Source organism: Hyperolius riggenbachi, chromosome 10, assembly GCF_040937935.1.
Source record: "Hyperolius riggenbachi isolate aHypRig1 chromosome 10, aHypRig1.pri, whole genome shotgun sequence".
In the NCBI taxonomy this organism is placed as follows: Eukaryota; Metazoa; Chordata; class Amphibia; order Anura; family Hyperoliidae; genus Hyperolius; species Hyperolius riggenbachi.
The window spans coordinates 61286700-61312356 of record NC_090655.1 but is presented as its reverse complement, the minus strand read 5'-3'; the positions used below and the strand labels follow the sequence as shown (position 1 = coordinate 61312356).

At 46.2% G+C, this 25657-nt stretch overlaps 1 long non-coding RNA gene across 3 annotated transcripts in view; it reads right to left on the bottom strand.

The window, feature by feature from the left end:
- The window catches only part of LOC137536036 (uncharacterized), a 193215-nt gene that overhangs the window by 50271 nt on the left and 117287 nt on the right, over positions 1-25657 (bottom strand). Inside the window, exon 5 of one of the 3 annotated variants that reach the window (XR_011024500.1) lies at positions 17737-17929. The exons of the other annotated variants lie outside the window; for them this stretch is intronic. This is a non-coding gene — a long non-coding RNA (uncharacterized lncRNA). Of the gene's footprint in view, positions 1-17736; positions 17930-25657 lie in introns of those variants that run through there. 3 annotated transcript variants of the gene reach the window in all.

Sequence of the window (25657 nt, the reverse complement as noted above, 5' to 3'; positions counted from 1 at the left end):
AAATCTACACCCTGTTTTAAAGGCTATCTGGATGCCAGGGCGTAGATTTCAATACACCGACGCCGCACGTTCTCGCCGCTTTCGTTGCTCCGACGATCTCGCCGCTGTCTCCCCACCGCAGCTCACTTTCTCTGCCATCTCTAAAACATCAGAGCCCTGTGAGCGGGTCAGGAGCCGATTTCATTGTCTCCTGACCCTGTCTATCAACGTAAGCAGCTCCCATTGGCTTACATTGATAGGCAGGGTCAGGAGCTAATGAAAGCGGCTCCTGGCCGCCTCACAGGAACTCTGTAGTCATAGAGACAGTAGAGTGGGTGGCTGAGGTTCCCGGCGTGTTGCGGCGGGTATGTGCAGCGATTCGTCAGTATTCGTCGTTATTTCGCAATTTCTTGTACCAGTAATCTCTGGTCCTTAAAGTGGATCCGAGGTGAACTTTTACTCATTGCATAATTGTGTTCCTTTCCTATTGTTTATAGGGCATTCCTCAAGCAAAATACTTTTTTGTTTTTGTTTTAATACTCTAATTCCCTATAAACTAAATAAACCATGCCCACAGGTTTTCAGAGAGCCTTGGCAGTAGCAAGGGCTCATGGGAGCTCAGTCTGGGCAGGAGGAGGAGGAGGTTTTACTAGCCATTGATTTCAGAGGCAGAGGGGAGGAGGGGGGATTAGGTTTTTTTCACAGGCTTAGTGATCAAGATACAGATAAGCCTGCCTCTGTGTAATGTTTGCAAACAACATGGCTGCTGTCATTGTATCACAGGAAGAAATAATAATTTTCTATTAACCCTCCTGGCGGTATAAAAAAATACGCCAGGAGGCAGCGCGGCAGTTTTTTTTTTATTTTTTTTTTCTATATCATGTAGCGAGCCCAGGGCTCGCTACATGATAGCCGCTGCTCAGCGGCATCCCCCCGCCCTCTTCGATCGCCTTCGGCGATCTCCGATCAGGAAATCCCGTTCAAAGAACGGGATTTCCTGGAGGGCTTCCCCCGTCGCCATGGCGACGGGGCGGAATGACGTCACCGACGTCACTGACGTCGGGTCGTCATTGGGAGTCCCGGGCCACCCCTCGGCGCTGCCTGGCACTGATTGGCCAGGCAGCGCACGGGGTCTGGGGGAGGGGGGCCGCGCGCCGCACCGTATAGCGGCGATCGGGCGCGCGGCGGCGGCGATCAGGGTGCTGGCGCAGCTAGCAAAGTGCTAGCTGCGTCCAGCAAAAAAAAAATTAAACAAATCGGCCCAGCAGGGCCTGAGCGGCACCCTCCGGCGGCTTACCCCGAACTATGTTCGGGGTTACCGCCAAGAAGGTTAAAGCTGTTTGCAGCTATATTTGCTGTGTAAACTATCTAAACTTTAGGTAACATATATAGACAAGTTACTTGTTATAGTTAGTTTTTCATCTCGGATCCGTTTTAAGGGGGCAGAGACTGCTGGTACTTAAAGTGGACCCAAATTAAAAATACAAGATTTCAGAGATAAAATCTATTTTCTAAATTATAATAATAAATAGCAGCCTTTTTTCAGCTGCATGATGACAAATATAACATATTTTACATTTATTGGAGAAACCCCTTCCTTCCTTTCAAATTGCCGGGACAAATTCCAGCAAACTGGTGGAGTAGATGGTGTCCAGCAAAGGAGGAATAGCTAATGGCTGCCCCCAGTATAACCCTAGTTATGAAAAGAGAAGGGTGAAAAGCATGCACTGAAATGCTCATAGGCTTGAAGGAGTGTTTATTTATCTTTGTATGTGTCAGAGTGGTGCAATTAAATATTTTGAATTAAAAAAAATGTTTGGTTTGGGTCCACTTTAAGTGTTTAATTAGAGAAGTACAATCGATTTTTCTGATTGACTGTGAAGGTGCCCATTAATGGTACAATTCCACGGCAAATCGATGATAGTTTCTGCAGTGATCGATCGGTATTGCCCAATAACGGGCAAATTCCCGCTAGTTTATTCAATCAGATTAATGGAATAGATCCTTTTTTGGATCAATCTCATCGTTGGAATTGATTAGCAGGAATTCAAAAATGCTAATTCCCTTTATAACTGTATTTGGTGGCCTTTTGTGTCCCCATCCTTGTAACAGCATTAGGTAGACTTTGTCCCCCTCTCCCACCCAGATAGCATTAAGTGGCCTTTGTGCCTCCCCCATATACCATGGCAGTCTTCAAGGACACCCGAGGCGAAAATAAACGAATGAAATAAACAATTGTATCTATCTTCCTTCTCCTAAAAATGACTTTTTAAGATATTCCAGTTTTATTGTATGTTTAAATCTACTTTTTTAACTGTTTTATTGTGTTTGCTCAATGACACATTCATTGAATTATGCCAGAGCTAAAATCTATGAACTATTGATCCTTTTTATCTCTTTCCTGCTCTCAGAAGCCATTTTCTGCTAGGAAAGTGTTTTATGGTTAGAATTTCTTATCAGTGAGAGTCACACTATAGTCACTTCCTGTCTGAGTCAGGGCTGAGACAGCCACTTACAAACCTGATATTTAACGCTTTCAGGCAGAAAAAGGAAACAAAAAAAAAAAAGAAAGAAGAACACAGCATAGTTATCTGTGTGCTTGGAATTGTGCATACACATTTCTATCTCATCATGTCACATGTCACCTCGGGTATCCTTTAAAGGAAACCCAAGGTGAGAAGTATATGGAGGCTGCCATATTTATTTCCCTTTAAACAATACCAGTTGCCTGGCAGGCCCCCTGATCCTGTGCCTCTTATGCTGGGTACACGTGATGCGTTTTTTCGGACGAATTTCCGTTCGAACGATTTTCGATTCTATTTTCCAGTCAATTTCCTGCTCGATTCTCTTATCTTTTCTTATCTATTTTCATTCCCTTCTATGAGAAATCGATCAGAAAAATGATTGAAAATAAGATCGGACACGTCGGAAATTATCTATCGAACCATCTATCTGCTGAAAATACGTATAGGGAATTCCCAGCATAATACGGTTAGCCACAGACCCTGCACAATCATGCAGCAGATTAGGTACTCTGACTCAGATGACTCTTTTACTGGATTAGCCATATGCTTGTTCCAGGGTTTTGACTCAGACACTACTTGTAGCAGAAGATCAACAGGCAACTGGCATGGTTTAACCCTCCTGGCGGTTTGTCAAAATCCGCCAGGGGGCAGCAAAGCCATTTAAAAAAAAAATTTTTTTTTATGTAGCGAGACAAGAACGGGATCTCCTGGAGAGCTTCCCCCGACGCCATGGCGACGGGCGGGATGATGTCATTGACGTCGTGACGTCAAAGGGGACTCCGATCCACCCCACAGCGCTGCCTGGCACTGATTGGCCAGGCAGCGCATGGGGTCTGGGGGGGGAGGGGCGGCTGCGGCACGACGGATAGCGGGGGATCGGCGGGTAGCGGATTGCACGCGCAGCTAGCAAAGTGTTAGCTGCGTGTAGCAAAAAAAAATTATGCAAATCGACCCAGCGGGGCCTGAGCGGTGCCTTCCGGCGGCATAGCCCGAGCTCAGCTCGGGCTTACCGCCAGGAAGGTTAAAAGGAAATAAATGTGGCAGCCTCCATATACCTTTCGCCTCAGATTCCCTTTATGTGGCCTTCCCCCTTCCTGAGCCAACATGATTTAGTGAAGCTTTGTGTCCACCTATATAGAAGAATTAAGGTAGCCTTTGCACAACGCTGTGCACAGTGGAGCGTCATCTCACCAGTGTTGTGCTCCCGCCTCCCTCCTTTGTCAGCACTATCCAGCCTCCTCTATCTCCCAGCTCGCAACTCTTCTCTGTTCCCAGCATGCGTGTATGTGCTGATATAACATGCTGGCGGGTCACGGGGACAGAGTCACCGCCCCAGGGAGCCATGGAGATGGGAGGACAGGGAGGAGGAGGATGGTGAGATATGACACTTCACTGTGTTATGATCCAGGGGCATCATAACATTACATTTATAACATTTATATTGCGCTTTTTTCCTGGCGGACTCAAAGCAAATGAGCTGCAGCCACTAGGGCAAGCTCTCTAGGCAGTAGCAGTATTAGGGAGACTTGCCCAAGGACTCCTAACTGAATAGGTGCTGGCTCACTGAGCAGAGATTTGAAACCAGGTCTCCTGTGTCAGAGGCCTTAACCAGCCACTACCCTCTGATGGTGATGCCCGGTATGCACCTCCAAACCCAAATTGTGACCCCCCCGCCCCCCCCAGGATTTGGGGCCCTAGGAAATTGTCCAGTTGCACCTATGAAAGCACCAGCCCTGGGAACAAGATAGGTGACCATTTGCTAAGTCTTAAAGGAATCATCAGACATTTTAATCCCCCCTGCCCCCCCCCCCCCAATCTACTTACCCGTGGCTTCCTCCAGCTCCTTCCTGGTGACATGTCCCACAAAGCAGTTCCGCTTGCAGCCCACAGCCCAGTGTCCCCGCCAGAACTCCTCAGGGTGGGCCTCGTACTGCGCCTGCGTGAGCGCCGCTGTCAGTCACCGCCACATTCTCCACGGTTTACTGCGCAGTACACTGCGGACAACGTGGCCATGATGGACAGCGGCGCTCGCCTCAGTGCCCGCCGGGAGTTGCGTCATGGGACTTGTTTGGAGCTGGAGGAAGCCAGGGGTAAGTGGATTAGGGGTGGTGGGGGGGGGGGGGGATTAAAATGGCTGATGATTCCTTTAAGAAAATCTGTGGCGGAATGCTGCCAATAAAGTACGGAAGCTTGGACAGAGGCATTTGTCTCCATTCATTTATACTAAATTAGTTTTATTGGCCAAGCAAATTAACATGAGGTGTTTGACTATGCTTGTGTGATCGGACATCTCACATTTACCGCCTATTCCCCATGCACCTGGGAGATAGCTGCAGTGACTGGCAGCAAACAGCAGGGAGCGCTGCGCTATCACGCTATATTCTATATAGAAAATGTTTCCTTACGCTGCTGCTGCCTCTAATTATTTAAAATTTTAAACAATATAAAGTGAAGCTTTTAAAGCCATAATTATGCTGTCATAAAGTGATTAAACCATCTTCTGTCATTCTCTGCCAATTGTCTATTTTTAACAATAGTACTTAATTTCTTTTAATTTATCCCTGGCATATTAAAGCAGCAAAAGCCTTTATTTCTACAATTTTTTAAAGGATAGTGTTTAAAAAATCCTGCACAAGGGCCTTACGATTTTAAAGGACCACTATTGCAAAAAAAAAATAAAATTACAATTTAAAATACATACATACCGTACATAAAATGTACATTTCTCAGAGTAAAATGCACTATACTTTACTTTTTCCGATGTTGTCATCACTTACAGTAGGTAGTAAAAATCTGCCAGGTGTGACAGATTTTGGACTAGTCCATCTCCTCATAGGAGATTCTCAGTATCACCTTTATTCTTTCAGCCAGCTTCCCCACTTGTTTGCACACTCTTTTGGCAGTTGGACTGGGCAACTAACTGCAGCTCACCAAGGGCTTTTGTAAATAAAAATAACCCTAAGAATCGCCCAGGAGGAGATGGAAAAGTCCAAAACCCAACAGATCTGGCGGGTTCTCACTGCCAACTGTAAGTGACAGCAACATATGGAAAAAGTAATGTATAGTGCATGCACATGAACATGTATTTATTTCAAAAGGGGGAATGCGTTACTGGATCTGATCATTTCGAATAGACCAGATAATGTATCAAATGTGCAGGTTCAAGAACATTTGGGAAATAGTGATCACAACATGATAACGTTTGATCTGGTGACTGATAGGCCACGGGGCAGCGGGACCACTAAAACTATGAATTTTAGAAAAGCAAAGTTCAATCAAATCAGGCAGGCACTAAGTTTGGTGAACTGGGATAATATACTACAAGGGGAGGACACTGAAGGGAAATGGCAAGCTTTTAAACGTATTCTCAATCAATATTGTAGTATGTATATCCCATATGGAAACAAAATGTCTAGGAATAAAAAAAGGCCTCTATGGATGAATAGAAAGGTTAAAGATAAAATGAAGAGGAAAAAGAATGCCTATAAGGTCCTAAAACAGGAGGGGACCGAGGCTGCACTAAGCAATTATAAGGAGTGCAATAAAAATTGTAAAAAAGAAATTAGGCTGGCAAAGATCGAAGCTGAAAATCAAATCGCTAGGGATATCAAATCTAACCCAAAAAAGTTTTACAAGTACATCAACTCTAAAAAAAGAAAGGTTGACTGTATAGGACTCCTAAAGGATGAGGGTGGGAACTCAATGGTGGATGACCAAGGTAAGGCAGAGTTATTAAATGCTTTCTTTGCTTCTGTCTTTACAAAGGAAACAGCACTGTTGCAAATTACAGAGGCGGAAGAGTCTCAATCTTCTAACTGTAATATTAAATACTTAACGCAGGAAGAAGTAAAGGCAAGACTAAATAAATTAAAAATAGACAAGGCACCTGGCCCGGATGGCATGCATCCTCGGGTCCTAAGGGAATTAAGTTCAGTTATAGATAAACCCCTTTATCTTATCTTTTGTGACTCTCTTGCAACTGGCAGAGTCCCAGTGGATTGGCGTACAGCCCACGTTTTCCCATTATTTAAGAAGGGCAAAAAATCAGATCCAGGAAATTATAGACCTGTAAGCTTAACATCAGTTGTATGCAAACTATTTGAGGGGTTACTAAGAGATACTATACATGACTTCATAGTAGAAAATAATCTTATTTCTCAGCATCAACATGGGTTTACTAAAGACAGGTCCTGTTTGACTAACATGCTCAGCTTTTATGAGGTAGTGAATGCTAATATGGATATTGGGAATGCTGTAGATGTGATATACTTAGACTTTGCTAAGGCATTCGACACTGTTCCCCACAAAAGTCTGGTGCAAAAGATGAGGATGCAAGGACTGGGGAAGAGTCTGTGTGCATGGATAGGGAACTGGCTAATGGACAGAAAACAAAGAGTTGTGGTCAATGGATTGTACTCAAAATGGGAGACTGTTAGCAGTGGGGTCCCACAGGGGTCTGTACTGGGTCCAGTGCTCTTCAATTTATTTATTAATGACCTAGTGGATACAGTAGTGAGCAATGTTGCTATTTTTGCAGATGATACAAAATTGTGCAGAATCATCAACTCTAAGGAAGATAGTGTTATATTGCAACAGGATCTGGATAGGATGGCTATATGGGCACATACATGGCAGATGAAATTCAATGTTGACAAATGTAAAGTCATGCATTTTGGTCGTACCAATGGTCTAACACCATACAAAATAAATGGGATACAGTTGGGGACATCAAACTTGGAGAAGGACTTAGGAGTACTCATCGACAACAAGTTAAATAATCGTACTCAATGCCAAGCCGCTGCAGCTAAAGCTAACAAAATTTTGGGATGCATTAAAAGGGAAATAAAAACTCGAGATGCTAGCATAATATTGCCCCTGTTTAACTCTCTAGTAAGGCCACATCTGGAATATGGAATTCAGTTCTGGGCACCACATTACAAAAAAGATATTGCAGTTTTAGAGCAGGTGCAGAGACGAGCAACAAAATTGATACGTGGGATAGAAGGTCTCACTTACCAAGAAAGGTTAGATAAACTGGGTTTATTTAGTCTAGAGAAAAGACGCCTTAGAGGAGATCTAATTAACATGTATAAATACATCAGAGGGCAATATAATAGCTTGGCGGATGAGCTTTTTGTCCCTAGGCCTTCTCAAAGGACTAGAGGACATGATCTGCGCATGGAGGAAAAACGTTTTAGCCATTTATTTAGGAAAGGGTTCTTTACAGTAAGAGTGATTAAGATGTGGAATGCATTGCCACAGGAAGTCGTTATGGCAAACTCTATACCTGCATTTAAAGGGGGCTTAGATGCTTTCCTTGCGTTGAATGACATCCATGGCTACAATTACTAGGTAATGCCAATGATGTTAATCCAGGGATTTTATGATCAACAGGGATATGTGAGGGAGCAGGCTGGAGTTGTACTTTGTACTGGTTGAACTCGATGGACGTATGTCTTTTTTCAACCAAAGTAACTATGTAACTATGTAACTATGTAATTTTTGTGAGAGTTGCCATTGAACTATACCTCCCTCCCTCCCCTTGCTTATCCTGGCCACAGTCCTCCCCCCCCCCCCCCCCTACCGTTTATACTCCAACATACACACACACTTGGCTTCGACTAGTGCTGTCCAGACTCCTCCCCCAGCATTACAAAAAAATAACATTGGGCCCACATCTTCAGACTTCATCCATACATAATCGCAGCCCCCACTACATGGATGGTTGGAGGCAAGATACATGGCTATAACAGCCACCACCTCCTACCCAATCAGAGAAGCAGGAAAAGGGGTTTGCGCTGCAAGCTCCATGTCCCATCCCAGAATGCACTGCAGGCAGCCTTCAGACGCCAATGTGTAACCTACACTGGGCACTTCAGGGCACCCTGCAAGAAACAGGAATACTTAATATCAGCTGTCCAAGTCATGAAGTACTAATGTGATATAGAAGCACTTAGAGGTCATTTACATTATGCAGGTGTCTTGTCACCTGCTATATTCTGGCACAATGACCAGAGGTACAATCGCACATCCTGCTCTGACTAATAGCAGAGATGAGTCACCCATTCCATGTATTCGCTCTACTCCTAAGCCCCAGGGCCTTCTAACTAACAGCAACTGTACAGAATGAATGAATAGAGCTTTACCTCCTCTGCCTGAACCTCTGTCTAACCCTCTCACCCATTGCTGAGCTACCCCACTGAGGATGGCAGCATCTTAATGATGTTATTGCCATACCATGCACATATTCAGTACTGTAGATTGTTATGGGCATTTGTGCTGTGTGATCACTGCAAAAAAAAACAAAAAAAAAAAAAGCACAGCATTCGCTTGAATTGTCGTAACTAGAGTAATGAGGAGGCTGGCAATTCCAAGGTTGCAGGAATAAGAGGTTGCCACTATTATTATTTCATAAAAATGTCATTTCTGGCAGTCCTGCAGATCTCTGGGCTGTTTGCAGCAGGTGGAACAAGGATGCAACCAGTAGAGTCAGAACACCTGATTTGCTTCCTAACACTTTTCTGGGAAAGGCATCTTCCAAATTCCTCTCATATTTCATTAAGTTGCATGGGGTAAAAGGGAGAAATCTGAGCAATCCTCTCAGGGGCGTACCTGGGTAATATAGAGCCTATGGCTAACACTGAAATTGTGCCCCCTCCCCCTTGGTCAGAGCCCCTTTCCCCTCTAAAAACAGCATGCTTTCTCGCGTACATGTGTTATGAATGCCTGTGTTTTTTGGCTCTGGATGTTGCTGAAGTTACTTTTTTGGGAATCTCTCTTTTTATTTCCTCTCTATCCTCTTTTCTAACACTAAGCCACGTGCGGCCTACATACAGTAATCATGTTCCCCAGAAAACAGATCTGAGGCGCAGCACAGGGACAGACATGGCGCCCATGGCACAAGCCATACCTGCACCCCTCTAGATACGCCTCTGACTCTTGTTTGTAGCAGCGAGAGGATGCTGTATGCAGTGGCTAAGGAGCTATGGGCCCCTGTGCATTTTTATATTGGGCCCCCCCAAGCACTCTATACATAATTGGTATGGCACACAAAAACCTGCCAAGGACAACCATAGTGTCAGAGGTGCAAGAAGGGGATGGGAGACAGCTTGTTAATCATTATTATTATTATTATGTATTTATATAGTGCCAACATCTTCCGCAGCGCTGTACAGAGAATATATTGTCTTGTCACTAACTGTCAGAGGAGCTCACAATCTAATCCCTACCACCATAGTCCTTTGTCTATGTATGTATCATGTAGTGTATTTATTGTAGTATAGACTAACCAGCAAGCTCATGGTGACCCAGAACTCATTGGAGTGTGTAAGGGACTACAATGGTCCTAAAAGCCCCCTTACTAAGATGTTAAGAAAAACAAAAGTTTGCTTTCTTAAAACAGAAAGAATTTGCGCAAATTCAGGTTGGAGTGAGCTTGAGATGTCTCCCAGAGCACCACTGCTGAATATATGCAAATTAACCATTGTACCCTTAGAAGCTAAACACACCTCCAGAACCGCTGGAATGCAATGATGTGTCAGCTTGTTAATTTGTACAGAGCCATAATAATCCAACATGCATACAGACTGTTTCGGATTAACAATGGTTAATTTGCATATATTCAGCAGTGATGCTCTGGGAGACATCTCAAGCTCACTCCAACCTGAATTTGCGCAAATTCTTTCTGTTTTAAGAAAGCAAACTTTTGTTTTTCTTAACATCTTAGTAAGGGGGCTTTTAGGACCATTGTAGTCCCTTACACACTCCAATGAGTTCTGGGTCACCATGAGCTTGCTGGTTAGTCTGTGCCTCTCGGATTCACAAGCCCTACTCCATAGAGCCAAATTAATCCATGCCATGCACTGATGAGGATCAAACAATCCGAAACAGTCTGTATGCATGTTGAATTATTATGGCTCTGTACAAATTAACAAGCTGACACATCATTGCATTCCAGCGGTTCTGGAGGTGTGTTTAGCTTCTAAGGGTACAATAGTTAATTTGCATATATTCAGCAGTGATGCTCTGGGAGACATCTCAAGCTCACTCCAACCTGGATTATCGCAAATTCTTTCTGTTTTAAGAAAGCAAACTTTTGTTTTTCTTATTGTAGTCTAGGGTCAATTTTAGGGGGAAGCCAATTAACTTATCTGTGTGTTTTTAGGATGTGGGAGGAAACCAGGGTGCCCAGAGGAAACCCACACCAACACGGGGAGACCTGGTTGGGATTCGAACCGGGGACCCAGCGCTGCAAGGCGAGAGTGCTAACCACTACGCCACCGTGCTGCTATCATTCAAAGCATTTATAGAAGTGATTATTACCAGCACAGGACCAATAAAGAGCTAATACTACTGTTGACGGAGGGCTCCTTGGGGCCCCTCTGGCCCAAGGGCCCGGGGCGGTCGCAACCTCTGCAACCTCTGTTGCAACGTCACTGGCTGTATGAGGGGAGTTCCTCTGGTTTGCTGCAACAAAAGGATGCTGTATGAGGGGAGTCCTCAGGTTTGCTGCAGTGAGAGGATGCTGTATGAGGGGAGTCCTCAGGTTTGCTGCAGTGAGAGGATGCTGTATGAGGGGAGTTCCTCTTGTTTGCTGCAGTGAGAGGATGCTGTATGAGGGGAGTGCCTCTGGTTTGCTGCAGTGAGAGGATGCTGTATGAGGGGAGTGCCTCTGGTTTGCTGCAGTGAGAGGTTGCTGTATGAGGGGAGTTCCTCTTGTTTGCTGCAGTGAGTGGATGCTGAATGTGGAGTTTTCCTCTGGTTTGCTGCAGTGAGAACATCCTGTATGAGGGGAGTTCTCAGGTTTGCTGCAATAAGAGGGGCTTGACTAGGCTAGCACCATAAACACTCACCCCTGATTACTAAGCATAACTACCAGACTAGGGGGTACCCAAAAAATCCCATACACACCAGGAGTGGGTGTGGTGTTTTGTGGTGAGACTAGGTCTCTGGCATCAGTGGTAGGTGCCACTTCTCACTGCCAACTGCTGTAGTGAGATGGTATATGCGTTATGAGCTCCTATATCTATGGACAAGGCTAGCGTAGCATCATGGAAAGCCTCCTAAGTTGCATTTCCTGTGGAGACAGGGCCAGCTCTCTCTTAAGGCGCGTACACACGCCGTACTTTAGCAAACGACGGGTCCGTCAGACCCTCCCGCTGGGCAGACGGTCTGCTGACAGTAGCACCTGTGTACACGCTGTCGGCAGACTGATAAGACTGTTTCTGACAGATTTGCAGTAAAGTACACACGTCCTACTTTCGGCAGAACGTCCGCCCAGCGGGAGGGTCTGACGCACCCGTTGTTTGCTAAAGTATGGCGTGTGTACGTGCCTATAGAGGCAAAGGGAGCAATTGCCCCAGAGCCTGTAGGGGCCTCCCAAGGTGCGTGTCCCCTCCCCTCCAGCTGTGGTGACCCCATACATGTCTGCTCCATTGTAGCGAGAACCGGCTCTGTGCAAAGATACGCTCATATTACTGCAGCACATAGTGAGCGGTGCTAAGTCATGAAGCACCAGCTCACATGAGAGGTAAACTTCACTGTCTTTTACTGAATTAGGTGTGGAGTGAGCTGCAACAGAGACCATTTTTGTACAGGGGGTTGCTTACTGCAATGTCACCCCAGTGACTGCAAAAGGCAACCTTACCAACACTTGTATGGACACTTCCTATATAACAAGGTCATTGTAATAAATGGAGGAACAGCAGATTGTGAATAGCGGAGCCACCCTTTACTTACACACATCCAGGGTTTGAAGGGCACAAGGTCGGCTGAGGGTAGGACAATTATTTCAGCAAAGAAAGAAATTCCTGGATATGTATTTCCCCAGGAGCATTTCATTTCTTGTTTAGTGAGGGATTCCCCAGTGAAAGCAAACGTGGGACTTTCTGCGATAATGACATAACATTGTCACTTCCTTTGGGCTCACCACATGAATCAGCAGGACTGTTCCCCACTGCTGCTACATGGAGTAAAGACTACTGCTAGGAGGAGAGACTGCTGCTGGGAGGAGAGACTGCTGCTGCATTGAGAAGAGACTACTGTTGGGAGGAGAGACTGCTTCTACATGGAGTAAAGACTACTGCTGGGAGGAGAGACTGCTGCTGCATGGAGAAGAGACTACTGTTGGGAGGAGAGACTGCTTCTACATGGAGTAAAGACTACTGCTGGGAGGAGAGACTGCTGCTACATCGAGTAAAGACTACTGCTGGGAGGAGAGACTGCTGCTGCATGGAGAAGAGACTACTGTTGGGAGGAGAGGCGCACACATACAAAACAGGCACCTATTAAATACCGATATTTTACTATGGCCAAACCTAACCCTACTCTTACACAGAACCCTCCCCGACGACTAACCTTAACCCCCCCCCCCACACACACACACACACACTACCTCCCAAATGCCTAAACTCCCCCCACACACACACACACTACCTAGTGCCTAAACTCCCCCCCTGCACACACAACCTGAACCTGCCTAGTGTCTAAACCCCACCCAACCCCCTCCGCACACACTACCTACCTAGTGCCTAAATCTAACTACCCCCGTCGCACACACTACCTCTCTAATACCTAGTCCAAATTTACTGCTTCGGGAGATGTTGCTGCTGCGTGGAAAAGAGGCTTCTGCTGCATGGAGGAGACACTCCTAGAGCGTGCAGGTGCAGTACGGAGCCGCCCGTCTCCGAAGCCTCCAGTGGCGGAAGAGAACAGTCTTCAATAAGTTAAAGGGACTCTGAGCAGTGCAGAAACTCTGGAAAGATGCATGTCATTTTGAAGCTCTCTTTCCAACAATATATATAAACCGCTACCCTATGCCTTTTAGTTTTCGCTATTGTCGCGGCAAATGCGATTTTGATCACGAAAATAACGAAAACTAAAAGGCTTAGGGCGGTGGTTTCGGTGATTGGAAAGAGGAGAAAGAGAGCTTCAAAATGGTATGCATCTTTTCATAGTTGCTTGTATTACACAGGACGAAACTTTCTCCAGTGTCAGCAGCTCCATTCAGCTGCTGACTTTGGGGAAAAGTCGTCCTGTGTAATACAAGTAACTATGGAAAGATGCATACCATTTTGAAGCTCTCTGTCTCCTCTTTCCAACGGCACCTAAACCACCGCCCTACGCCTTTTAGTTTTCGTTATTTTTGTGATCGAAATCGCATTTGCTGCGACTTCAATCGCGAAAATAGCAAAAACTAAAAGGCTTGGAGCGGCGGTTTATATATCGTTGGAAAGAGGAGAAAGAGAGCTTCAAAATGGTATGCAACTTTCCATAGTTTCTCTACTGCTCGGAGTCCCTTTAAATACTGCTAATGGCTCATACACACGGGGTACGGCTGTCGCTGCAACCACATGGCACGCGCGTGTTGCGGCGACATGTCGCCCGTGTGTATGATGCGCGCGCCCCGAAACGTCGCTACTCAAAGCTGTCGCCAGGCGATTGACTTGGTCAATCGCCGGCAACAGCTGTCGCCGCAACTTCACCGCCACTGTCGCTAGTCCGCGTGTGTATGCGGACTAGCGACAGGAGACCCAATGCAAGTGAATGGAGCATACGGCTGGGGGATGCTCCATTCACAGACAGCTTCCGCCGCGTCTCTGCCTTTCTGGCAAGACGTGCAGATAGCTGTCGCCGCCAGGATTGTAGCCAGGCAACAGGGAACAATTGTGCCCCGTGTGTATGTAGCTTAACAGGGGTGACAAGAGCTGGAACGCAGGGACCAGGACAGGAACTGGAAGGCTCTATAGGACCCAGAGCCTCCCCCCTCCATAGGGAAGTATCTGTTTTGTTTTGTTTTATTTTTGGTTTACATTCACTTTAAGAATTAAAAAATTCACTGTATTATTCCTTATCAGAGAAGCAGCACACTCTGTGATTACCATTTTACATAAAGCCACATGTCAGATAAACCAATTTGCTCTTTTGCATATAGTCACTTGTGTGTATCCTTACAGGACACAGGGAGGCTGCTAATGAGGAAATGAGAGTCATGACAGGAAGAGGAAACCTGATTATCCCCCTGCTTCCTGCCTGTTACTTGTGACACTCCTCACAAAGGCAGCCAATTCACACATCCTTATTGCAGAACCTCTTCTCTGCCTGTGAGTGGGGGATTTGGGTAATAGCAAGAACTGGTGATTCAGATGCCAGGCAGAGCCCATTGCCTCATCTTATGCTCAGTCATTACTTGATCATTCTGTAACTGCTGTGATGTCACTGAATAAACGGTGGGATACATCCCCTCGCTAACATCATCATCACAAGCAATCATGGTAGGGCTGTGAATGCTCCAGAAAGGAAAGCAAGAAATGGGTATAAATCTACAAAGTGCTCAAGATTAACCTCTTGAGGACCACAGGCTTACACCGCAGCTTTAAGGCTGGTTTCACAGTGGGACGTTGCGTTTTAGGGGACATTATGGTCGCATAACGTGCCCCTAACACAACGCCTGCTGGTGTTGGAGCAGGACGCTACCAAGAGCCGTGTTACAAGCAGCTTTTGGTGCGCCTGCTCTGTCCAAGGCACTGCGGAGACCACGTGAGCGGAGCTCTCCGCATCACGTGGTCCCGCCCGCCAATCCGCAGCCGCTCCAGGATGTAAACACTGCAAGTGCAGTGAATAATAAGTAGCCATGTGCCTGGCTACGTAGCGGCCTCTCCCCGCCCATAAAATGAAAAAAACAACCCCTACTGAGCATGTGCAAACCGTCTAACGCGGCTTAGCCGCGTGTAAAGTACTGCATGCAGTACGTTATGTAGACGTGCTGCGTTACAACGTAACGCAACGTGGGCACTGTGAACAGCCCATTGATTTTTCATTGCTGTGCGTTGGGGTGCATTACAGGCTGCTCTAACGTGCACCTGTAACGTCCCACTGTGAAACCAGCCTAAAGGAAACTGAAGCCAAAAAAAAATAAATTATGATATATAACGATTTCTATGTGTAGTACTAGTACAGCTAAGAAATAAAACATTAGGAGCAGAGACACAAGTCTAATATTGTTTTCAGTACAGGAAGAGTTAAACTCCAGTTGTTATCTATATAAAAGAGCCATTGAGCTCCATGACTTTCAAAGTCACAGAGAGCTCTGTCTTCTGAAGCGTCTTATCTCAACTTTCAGTCACTGTATTTTCTTTTTCTCTTCAGAGGACAGTTCAAAAGTTCACTGGCCTGCTCTGTAAAATCATTTAGAATGCTGAGTAGTGTGTAAACTGCAAATGTTAGAGAATGATGCAATGTTATAAAAAAAACTATATAATTGAAAATAAAAATATGCGAATATTTTCTTTGCTCCCAATGATCTAGTAATTATCCTTACTACACAACCAATTCATTATATCATATATTTTTTTTTTCCGCCTCAGTGACTCTAAGGCTTCTTGCACACCAAGACGTTGCATTAGGTGGCACGTTAAGGTCGCATAACGTGCACCTAACACAACGTATGGTGCTGCAAGAGCCGACGGTAGAGTGAGCCGCGTTAGGCTCCCAGAGTGGCGCTGATTGGCCAGCGGGACCACGTGATGCGGAGCGAGACACTCCGCATCACGTGGTCCCGCCGGCCAATCAGCGCCCGCCAGTGCAGTGAATATTAAGTAGCCATGTGCGCGGCTACTGTAGCTGGCTCTCCCCGCCTCCTCCGCCCCCCACTGCGCATGTGCAAACAGTCTAACGCGGCTATAGCCGCTCCAACGCCGTAGCATGCTGCACTTTGCACAGAACGTGCAGCGTTACATGTAATGCAACGTGGGCTGTGTGAACAGCCCACTTGTGTTACATTGCTGTGCGTTGGGGGAGCGTTACAGGCGCACTAACGTGCGCCTGTAACGTCTTGGTGTGTAAGCAGCCTAACAGTTTATAGCACGGCCATACAACTTAGCACACACATGAATCTTACCTCCTTTTCTTTCCACCAACAGAGCTTTATGTTGGTGGTATCTGATTGCTGCTGCCATGCCAATTTTTTTGAATCAATTTTATTGTTTTGTTTTTTTTTTATTAAAAAAAAGCTATTTCTTTCCCCTCCCTCTGAGATCCAATCACTACAATTACCTCTCATAGGCATAAGCCTATGAGAATGATTAGATTGTGAGCCACTCCAGGGGACAGCTAAGTGACAAAGCTGTACAGCTGCGCTAGATCTCAGCGCTGTACAAATGAAAATAACAGTTTGGTTTTTTTTAACACTCTGCCACCTCCGATCGCAGCTGGCAGGCTGATCGCGGATCCCCGCTGTGTCACTTGGCAGGAAACACGTGTCACTTGGCAGGGAACATGTGCGCACGCGTTCTCTGCTAATCCCCGCCTCCCGCCTAAAAAAAAATCAATCACCGTGGGCAGCACGGTGGTGTAGTGGTTAGCTCCCTCGCCTTGCAGCGCTGGGTCCCCGGTTCGATTCCCAGCCAGGTCAACATCTGCAAGGAGTTTGTACGTTCTCCCCGTGTCTGCATGGGTTTTCTCTGGGTACTCCGGTTTCCTCCCACATCCACAAAACATACAGATAAGTTAATTGGCTTCCCCCTAAATTGGCCCTAGACCACGTCATACACGATATGCACTACATTATACATACATAGGGCTTGATTCACAAAGCCGTGCAAACTGTTTAGCACGGGTGTGCTAAACAGTTAGCACGTGAAGTGCTGTTCGCGGACTTTTGCGCACGCAAAGTGCTGCGATTCGCGCGATCGCGGACATTTGCGCGCGCAATTTGCGGCAAATTGTGCACGCAAGTGTCTGCGATCGGCACTTCACGTGCTAAATGTTTAGCACACCCGTGCTAAACAGTTTGCACGGCTTTGTGAATCAAGCCCATAGACATATGACTATGGTAGGGACTAGATTGTGAACCCCTCTGATGGACAGTTATTGACTAGACTATATACTCTGTACAGCGCTGCATAATATGTTGGCGCTATATAAGTAAATAAAATAATATTATGCAGCACTGTACAATAAAATGGGTTAACATTTCGAGTTAGTACATACAAGGAACTCACAACAAAACAAGATCATGCAAATGTCTTTGATAAAAGTAGTTCAGTCAGTGTCTTTGTTCAAAATAGAAGTATCAAAAATACAAAAAAGGTCTGCACACTCTAGTGCGGTCAATCCACATTTATTTGACAAAGCGTAACATTATGCCATTCAGCACCAACGAGTCGTTTCGGGGCCACGGAGGGTCCCCTTTGTCAAGGCAACAAGCAGAGTGGTAACAATCTGGAGGACGGAGAATTCCATCGATCACAGCGGCCAAACAGGATGTAGGAGAGGAGAGGAGAAAGAGATAGATGAGTAGACTACACGGGAGGTAAGTATGATGTACTGGTAAGTATGTTTATTTTGACTTTTCATTTTCAATTCAGGTTTCCTTTAAGGCAATGAGTTCAGGCAGTACAACAGAAAGCCTTATGGATCCCTCCAGCCTAGTGGAAGAAGCAGATTAGAATAACACACAACAAAATAACAGGATAAAAAGTAGTTCCATACTCTGTTAGGACATTTTAAGATTCAGTTTATTACAAGGGTGCTTCCGTGACTGGTGCTCTTTAATGTAAATCTGGGTTTCTGCCTGTCTTCTATGTAATTGGAGGGATTCCGGAGAAGAGGAAGGAAGCCCCGCGGCCGCTGGGGTTTCTTTCAACAAGAAATTATTCTTTGATGACTGCAGCACATGAACGCCCCCGGGGATTACGATTAGCGCAGTATCATCATTCTCACTCTATGTTACACCTGAATATGGTAAAAGAAGATTGTGTAGCATCTCCCTGCTGAGTCTCCTCAGCGGCTCACAGGCTGATTTGCATTCATATATATTACATAACACCACCCAGGAAACCCATTTACTGAGCGGTTATGGCTGGATCTATACTATTTTCATCCTTGTGCTAGCTTGAGCCATCAATTCCTTTTACACTCCCATGTGTAGGCCTGTTGCACAAATTAAGTATAACCCCCCCCCCCCCCCCCCCCACGCGCCGTGTGTGGCAGCCACTCTCTACCATATATATAACCTGCATAAATCAGTTAGTCTTGTACTGAAGGCAAGAAGGGGATGGGAAATAGCTTGTTAATGATTACCACTGTTCAAAGTATCTATAGAAGTGATTATTATGAGCAAAGGACCAATAGGTAATACTGTAGTTGAGGGAGCGCCCTTTGGGGCCCTTTTGGCCCAAGGGCCCCGATGCGGTCGCAACCTCTGCATCCTCTGCGGTCGCAATCTCTGCAAAGTAGGACATTACTTTATATTGAAGGAGGGGACTCTATGCAAAGTTTTGCTGGGCAGCAGTGTCTCCGAATTACAATGCTGCTAAGATCATGTACATTTGGCCCTGTCCATAATACATCATGACCACGCCACCCACCTTCCGATGCATGGTCACGCCCTTTTTTCACTGCAATCATGGGATGTGTGGGCCCCAGGTTGAAATTTTTTTGGTGGGCCCCCAGTGTCCCAGTTCGACCCTGCCTGCACCTGTCCACCCCACCGTCAATAAGACTCCAACTACTACCATGGGCAAGACCAAAGAGCTGTCAGATGACACCAGATACAAAATTGTGGACCTCCACAAGGCTGGAAAGGGCTACGGATACAGCGAAACTGGTGACGTGGATGCGGCAACTAGCCTAGTGAGAACGGACAGTGTCCGTTCTCATAGGCTTTCATTGGACATATTTTCCCGCCCGGTCTGGGAAAATTTGCGTAGTTGGGATTCTGCGTTCCGTCTCGTCTTCCTCCAATCTCAGACTCCTCCATCAGATTGGCAGACAAAGCATGGTTCGTCACTCCAAAGAACACATATCCACTGCTTTAGAATGCAGCGGCAGCATGCTTCACACCACTGCAACCGACTGCTTTGCATCACACTTGTTGATCCAAGGCTTCTATGCACTTGCTTGGCCATGAAAACCTATTCCATGAAGCTCTCTACACACTGTTCTTTAGCTAAACTGTAGGCCATATTAAGTCTGGAGGTCTCTAACTATTGACTCTGCAGAAAATTGTTGAGTTCTGTACAATGTGCACCTCACACTTGAACTGACCCTACTCTGTGATTTTACTTGGCCTACCACTTTGCGGCTAAGTTCCAGTTACTCCCAATTGCCTCCACTTTGTTATAATAGCAACAGTTGACCGTGAACTCTTTAGCAATAAGGAAATCTCACAATCTTACTTATCACACAGGCGGCATCCTATCACAGTACCGCGGTGGAATGCACTGAGCTCCTCGGCTGCGTCCCATTCTTTCACACATGCTTGTAGATCTGCATGGCTAAAGCTTGATTCTATACCTCTGTGGCCCCGCAAGTGATTGGAACACCTGAATTCAACAATTTGGAGCATTGTCCCAATACTTTTTGCAATGCAGTGCATGTTAAATCTAAAATTAATGAAACAAATAGTGTCACTGAAGAGGTAAATGCTAAAATCCACAGTGGTAACAAATGCTACCATGGAAGAACAACTAATGAAAAGCAGATTACTTGACAAAGAACAAAGTGGAGAGGAAACGTCTGGCACTGTTCAGTGATCCAATGCAAATATACAGATGAAGTGCAGATGAACAAGCAAGGTGACCGAACATGAAAACAACAACAACAACAACAACGAAATATGCTTATTAACTTATCAGCAGATTTAAATGTGTAATTTACCAAAGTTTAGTGTGTTGTGAGTGGCGATGGGCGCCTGAGGACTGTTTCGCAACTTGCTTCATCTGAGGCCTGGTGTGCACCTTGACAAACAATCAAAACTTATAGGGACCATGAGCGGTGTAAAAAGAAAGCTGGACTTACCTGGGGCTTCCTCCAGCACACCATAGCCCACGAGGTCCTCGGCATCCTCCTGGCCCCCTCCGCGGTCCTACTGGTGGCTCTGGTAACTTCAGGTGAAGTCCTGTGTGCTAACCCACCGATGTGTACCCATCACCTCATCACATCAGCCATTGTCGGAGTCCTACGCATGCAAGGGTCTCTAAAGACTGAGCCGGGCATGCGCAGGACTAACGGCGGCCAGCATGAAGACGCAACGGGTAAACAGCGGGGGGGTGAGAACGCACAACTTCACCTGAAGTCGGCACATTACCGGAGCCACCAGCAGGACCGTGGAGGGGGCAGGAGGATGCCGAGGGCCTCATGGGCTATGGTGTGTTGGAGGAAACCCCAGGTAAGTCCAGTTTTCTTTTTTTATGACATCACTCAGGGTCTCTTTAAAAAGGAACTTTAACCCAGGATTGAACTTCATCCCAATCATTAGCTGATACCCCCTTTCCCACCAGAAATCCTTGCCATTTTTCAGATAGATCTTCAGGGGGTCTGTCTGGCTGATATTGTGGTGGAACCCCTCCCACAGTGTGATGTCATGACCATGGCCCTGACAGTTTGCTGTCTGTGAACCTCGTTGCATTGTGGGAAAAAAACAGCTTTCCAACTGTGAAGCAAGCAATATCTCCCTCTGTGCAAAGAACAAACATTCTGTCCAGATCCCCTGGCAGAACTAAAGTGTCCCCACCTGTGATAAATAGCACAATGTAAATCAGGGTGAAGAAAGAATTTAGAACGGACAAACACTGGCTAAAAAATTTCTACATACAGTGGTTTACAAAAGTATCCGGCCCTCTTGAAGTTTTCCACATTTTGTCACATTAATGCCACGAACCTGAATCAATTTTATTGGAATTACAAATCAATAACTGCAAAGTGGGGTGTGCGTAATTATTCAGCCCCTGAGTCAATACTTTGTAGAACCACCTTTTGCTGCAATTACAGCTGCCAGTATGTCTCTACCAGCTTTGCACATCTAGAGACTGAAATCCTAGCCCATACTTCTTTGCAAAACAGCTCCAGCTCAGTCAGATTAGATGGACAGCGTTTGTGAACAGCAGTTTTCAGATCTTGCCACAGATTCTCGATTGGATTTAGATAGAGTGACCAGATTTTTGTAGGCTCAACCTGGGACGGGGGGAATGGGGAATGGGGGGGGGGGGGGGTGGCTGCGAAATAGGCGGTGCGGCGCGAAGAATGTGGTGTCTGCAGCGCGCGCGAAAAATGGGCGTGGCCATGACATTCTATGCGCGGAGCTAACGTAATGATGCAACAGCGAGGCATAAGAAAGCAGTGTTTACGCCGTGATGTGGTCAAACGTGGATTCACATCATAGGTGTGCAGAAACTGTGTGATGCTATTTAATAGTATGCCATAACCCCAAAGCAGCAAACACAGCCAACTATGACCAATAAATAATAAATGTAGCAACAGTTACCCCAGACACCACAAAATAAACGCAATGGGCAACATGTCAGCACAAAATAAACGCATTGTGGGCAACATTTCAGCACAAAATAAACGCATTGCGGGCAACATGTCAGCATAAAATTAACGCAATGGGGGCAAACATGTCAGTACAAAATAAACGCAATGGGGCAAACTTGTCAGCACAAAATAAACGCAATGGGGGCAAACATGTCAGCACAAAATAAACGCAATGGGGGCAAACATGTCAGCAGAAAATAAACGCACTGCGGGCAAACATGTCAGTACAAAATAAACGCACTGCGGGCAAACATGTCAGTACAAAATAAACGCACTGCGGGCAAACATGTCAGTACAAGATAAACGCACTGCGGGCAAACATGTCAGTACAAGATAAACGCACTGCGGGCAAACATGTCAGTACAAGATAAACGCAATGCGGGCAAACAGGTCAGTACAAAATGAACACAATTTGGGCAAACATGTCAGTACAAAATGAACACAATTTGGGCAAACATGTCAGTACAAAATGTACACAATGTGGGCAAACACTTCACCTGCAAGAAAAAGCATTTACTCACCTGGCAGAAGACGTCCCCTCACGCAGCAGGCCTCTGGTGCCTCTGGTGTGTGCAGCTCCCCCTGGCCTGGACGATTTTCAAACTCCCGCTCAGCCTCTGACAGGCAGAGCAGGGCTACGGCAAGATGGCGACCGGAGGCGGAGCCCTGTACTGGAGACACAAATAGTCTCCAGTACAGGGCTCCGCCTCCGGACGCCATCTTCCTGTAGCCCTGCTCTGCCTGTGCCTGCCGGAGGAGGACAATGCAGGCTGGAGCGGGGCTGCGGGGAATGAACTAGCGCAGCGTCTAGTAGACGCTGCGGCTAGTTCATTGTACGGTGGCCAGAGTCCCGAGGCCGGGACGTCCCGCTGCTAAAAGCGGGACGTTTCCCGGGACCTCATGCAGCCTGGGACAGCGCCCCGGGTAAAGCGGGATGTATGGTCACCGTAATTTAGATCTGGACTTTGACTGGGCCATTCTAACACATGGATATGTTTTGTTTTAAACCATTCCATTGTTGCCCTGGCTTTATGTTTAAGGTCGTTGTCCTGCTGGAAGGTGAACCTCCACCCCAGAGGTTTTCTCCCAAGATTGCCCTGTATTTGGCTCCATCCATCTTCCCATCAACTCTGACCAGCTTCCCTGTCCCTGCTGAAGAGAAGCACCCCCAGAGCATGATGCTGCCACCACCATATTTGACAGTGGGGATGGTGTGTTCTGAGTGATGTGCAGTGTTAGTTTTCCACCACACACAGCGTTTTGCATTTTGGCCAAAAAGTTCCATTTTGATCTCATCTGACCAGAGCACCTTCTTCCACATGTTTGCTGTGTCCCCCACATGGCTTGTGGCAAACTGAAAACGGGACTTCTCATGCTTTTCTGTTAACAATGGCTTTCTTCTTGCCACTCTTCCATAAAGGCCAACTTTGTGCAGTGCACGGCTAATAGTTGTGGACAGATGGACAGATTCCCCCACCTGAGCTGTAGATCTCTGCAGCTCGTCCAGAGCCACCATGGGCCTCCTGACTGCATTTCTGATCAACGCTCTCCTTGTTCAGCCTGTGAGTTTAGGTGGACGGCCTTGTCTTGGTAGGTTTACAGTTGCGCCATACTCCTTCCATTTCTGAATGATTGCTTGAACAGTGCTCCGTGAGATGTTCAAGGCTTTGAAAATCTGTTTGTAACCTATGCCTGCTTTAAATTTCTCAATAACTTTATCCCTGACCTGTCTGGTGTGTTCTTTGGACTTCATGGTGTTGTTGCTCCCAAGATTCTCTTAGAAAACCTCTCAGGCCATCACAGAGCAGCTGTATTTGTACTGACATTAGATTACACACAGGTGCACTCTATTTAGTCATTAGCACCCATCTGGCAATGTCTATGGGCAACTGACTGCACTCAGACCAAAGGGGGCTGAATAATTACGCACACCCCACTTTGCAGTTATTGATTTGTAAAAATTGTTTGGAATCATGTATGATTTTTGTTCCACTTCTCACATGTACACCACTTTGTATTGGTCTTTCACCTGGAATTCCAATAAAATTGATACATGTTTGTGGCTGTAATGCGACAAAATGTTGAAAACTTTAAGGGGGCCGAATACTTTTGCAAACCACTGAAAATATTGATTATGTTGTTTTTACGACAGTTCCTTTTTAAAGACCACATCCAGCCAGAAAAAGGTCTGAATGGCAATAAATATATGTAGTCTATGCACTTTGTACAGTTAGATGAACATATAAAGTTTACATCTGGTACATCATAGTGGATAGAACCGATTCACATCTATATCTTTAACCACTTAACGACCGCCTAACCCTGATAGGCGTCGGCAGGTCGAAGTGGTGTTAACATGGAAACGGCCACTCCATGTCAGTTCACGGAGGGTGTCTCGTGAACAGCCTGCGAGCCTCCGATTGCGGCTCGCAGGCTAAATGTAAACACGCCGTAAAGGAGATCGGCAATCCCTGGCCTCTGATTGGCCGGGGATCGCAGGCATCTGATAGGCTGAAGCCTATCAGAGGCGGCGCAGGACGGATCGCCGTCCTGTGCCGCCCATAGGAAGGAGGGGAGGGAGGGAAGGAGGCGGAAAATCGCTGCGGAGGGGGGCTTTGAGGAGCCCCCCGGTGAACGAAAATAGCCGGCGGCGATCAGACCCCCCCAGCAGGACATCCCCCTAGAGGGAAAGGGGGGGGGGGGGGAGAAGTCTGGTCACCCTGGCTGCTTGCTGATCTGTGCTGTGGGCTGGAGAGCCCACGCAGCACAGATCTGCGCAAACAAGCCCGGGCCTTAAGGGGTTAAGTAACACTTCCTTATTCCTCCTGAAACTGAAAGCATTGTGCCCTCCTCTTCAGCCTGGTTAACTCCCCTGCCCCTCCCTCCCCTGCTGCTGTCTGCCTGGATCAAATTACTTTTCTTTTCACAAACTGTAGTACAGAAGAAAAAAAACAGGAAAACTGCAGCAGCCTGTCTTATGTTTGTTTGCTATAAATCTTATTTCAGATGTCTGCCTGCCTGTCTGCCTAGATTAGATCACATGGACATGAAGGGTGGAGTTATGACATCAATCCCCCAGCATCCTTTGCACCTATGGTTTGAAAAAAAAAAAGGCCCAGGGCCCAATTTCACACTGGCGGTGGGGATTTCAAGACCATATGTGGAATCACACTTTATCATGTGTGAGTTTATATATCTTGGCAACTTATTAGGTTTAAAGAACAAGCGACACCCATGCTAACCTAGAAATAAAAAACACATATATAAGTAGATAAATACTACTTCTACTTACATAAGCGTTAAAAACAGGCGTTACAACACAGGCACAAAGAGAGTGGTGAGAGGAAGTAGGTAAGGACTAAAAAAAAAAAAAAAAAAAAAAACAACCTTCAACCAATGACTTTGATGAACAGAGGCGCCAGCAGAATAAAAACAACAATTAAAAGTTTTAAAATATGCTGGGGAGGCAGTGGTGGACTTACCTCCGAAAGCAGACGCTATATGTGCTACCTGAGAGCTACTGTTTTGTCCCCTGTTTTATTGCCTGATGAAGCGGGCTTGGTCCTGCGAAACGCATTGCATCTATTGGGGTACCAATAAAGTGTTTATTTATGTCAGACAAGTAGTCTAGTCTGCTTTCGGAGGTAAGTCCACCACTGCCTCCCCAGCATATTTTAAAACTTTTAATTGTTGTTTTTATTCTGCTGGCGCCTCTGTTCATCAAAGTCATTATAGTGTCCACCCTTGGTGGAAGGGGGACCCACCCCTACCTTCCTTCTATCTACAGAGAGCGACTTCTTAACCCTGAGTGAGGACAGGTCTAATCTCCTCACCTGCAT